Source organism: Belonocnema kinseyi, chromosome 2, assembly GCF_010883055.1.
Source record: "Belonocnema kinseyi isolate 2016_QV_RU_SX_M_011 chromosome 2, B_treatae_v1, whole genome shotgun sequence".
Taxonomy (NCBI): Eukaryota; Metazoa; Arthropoda; class Insecta; order Hymenoptera; family Cynipidae; genus Belonocnema; species Belonocnema kinseyi.
In genome coordinates this window covers 69784541-69787156 of record NC_046658.1, presented here as the reverse complement: position 1 = coordinate 69787156, position 2616 = coordinate 69784541, and positions in this window count along the sequence as shown.

Here is a 2616-nt window from a genome sequence, read left to right as displayed (position 1 = left end):
AATATATGTGTCTCAATTTTTTCTAGTGTCGAATAGTCTTAGTTATTGGCCGTTGAAAAGCAGTGTCCCGGTAGTGGCGTTTTGGCCGTTTAAGGGTTAAACAAATTAAGAGGAAAATAATGTACCCATATAAAGTAGATTTTGGACAATCTTGAGACCAGCGGTACATTTCGCTGGCCCCGCCATGGTGTTTGTCTAACAGGGGGTGGTTTTTAGGGGTTAAAGTTGGCTTCACAACTTGGAACAAATTAAGACGAAAATAATGCACCCATATAAACTAGATTTTAGACAATCTTGAGACCAGCGGAATATTTCGTTGGCCCCGCCACACAGTGACATAACAATTTAGTACGCTTTAATAACTGATTAGGTAAAATTATATTGTCTTAAATGAATGTTTAGGGACTCATATAATACAAATAATTTGATCATTAGTCCATTTATTTATTATAAACAAATTTTATGAACAAATTAGCAAATAGTCTTATTATCGGTAAAAAAAATTTCTGTTTACTAAAAGTGCTTCATATTAATGCAGGAATGATATATAATTACAAGAATAATTTGAAAGTTTATAATAACCATTGTTATAAACAATTCTTATAGAAAAATATTAAAATTTCAGATTTTTTCAAATTATAATTTCCTTCAATCGCCAGAACGACTTCAGGTATTTCTTAAAATAATAAATATTTAATAATATTTGATAAAATATAACAATTTAAATTTTTATAAACAAATTAGATAAAGAAATTCCAAATTTTTACCCTTTCGCATAGAAATTTTTTGTTTTGCACTGGAAATATTTTTAGCTATTGGGTGAATGACTGGTAGTCACTAAAATATTAGAAAAGTTAACAATAACAATTGTTATAAATAATTCTCGTGGTAAAATATTCAAATTTAACGTTTTATCAAATTTTAATTTTCTTTAATCGCTAGAATGGCTACTGATATTCCTGAAAAATGTATTTTTTATAATATTTAGTATACATCCAATATTTTATAATATTTCCAGTGCAAAACAAAAAAATTTCTATGCGAAAGGGCCAAAATTTTGAATTTCTTTATAAAAATTTTAATTGTTAATTGTCCCTAAATATTTAATTGTCCCTAAATATTTAATTGTCCCTAAACATTCGTTTAAGACAATATAAAGTTTATGTAATCAGTTATAAAAGCGTAAAAAATTGTTATGTAAAAAATTTCAGTTTTTCCGTACTTTGAGTGAAAAAATGATATATAAACAAGTAGAAGAGACAAAAGTTCAGAGCGTCAAGCTCTTCAGAATTTAATGAACTTTAATTTGAAAAAAATTAAAAATCGGACCAAAATCGAAGGCTCTGCACTGTGCGCCAGTGTTTTTGTTTTAAAAATCAGGTGCTTCTGGTGTTGCACAAATTGTAATTTTGGTTGTACAAATTTGCACAAATTCTGCACTAAATAATTGGCCGAAATAAATTTAAATTCGCGTGGGTGGTGGGGTCAGTGAAATGGTCCTGTGAAGACGTGCCTAATACAACTAGTGATATAAAATACCATTATTGCGAAGTTTTAAAAATACTTACTGAAGAGCTATTCTGAATTTAACTTTAAGCAATGTACACGTACAAATTGGCCGATAATAATTAATGCTGATGCAGATGCGGCTTTGCCTAAAATTCGGTGCATTTTCACGACAAAAATGCACATTTTGAATGAATATCTGAACTATTAATATAATAAATAACAATACTCTACTTGATATTTCTTCAAAATTTTTATAATAATTGTTTTTCAATCCTAAAAATTGAAAGATTTCGCTATCCGTTCTAAGTTTCAAATAAGTAGCTGCATTCTCTTCAAAACTTAAAGATTCTTATGATTTAAATTTTAAATTTCTGCAATACGTGTAACTGAAATTATTTGGTCTAAAACGTACCTAACTATAATACCAGCCAATTATTATCGAAGATAATAATAATCACACTGATAATCACACTGCACAGTTTTTTTACTATATTTTTATTTGCAACGCATGACATATTTGCGTAATGAAAAACGCATCCCAGAAAAAAATATGATGAACAGTTTAATAATAGGAAAAAAATTGTGCCTAGAATTTCCAACAGGGCAATTAAGTAGTAGTGATTCATGATTTTTTGTTTCTTATTATTGACGGTTTATATTACAAAATTATAGTTAAGATTTACCTTGCTTTATGACGATATCAGAATATACTGTGACAGTATTACCCTAGTAGAAATTGGTTCTAGTTTTATACAAGTTTCTAGTCAGTTTTTCCCTGCGTCTAGTTAGCTCCCTGCTAGGAATCTTTTCAGGTACTAGTGAGCAATGTAAGGCTGCTTCGAGTGAGGAACTGACTAGGAAATCTAGAAGGAATCTAGTTAGTTACTTACGAGGTACGTACGTAGTTTTTAATAAAATTATTTCCATTTCTAAATGAAACTAATCTTTTTTATTTTCAAAAATATAAACTACGTTAGAGATTTTCCATTCCTCGTTTGGTGGCTAGTCTTGTTCAATCCTTGCCCGCCTGAGTCCGCTCCATCCAACCTCCATCCCAGTCTTTAATGTTGGGGAGCAGTGATCAGTAAAAATTCATACATTTTTTAA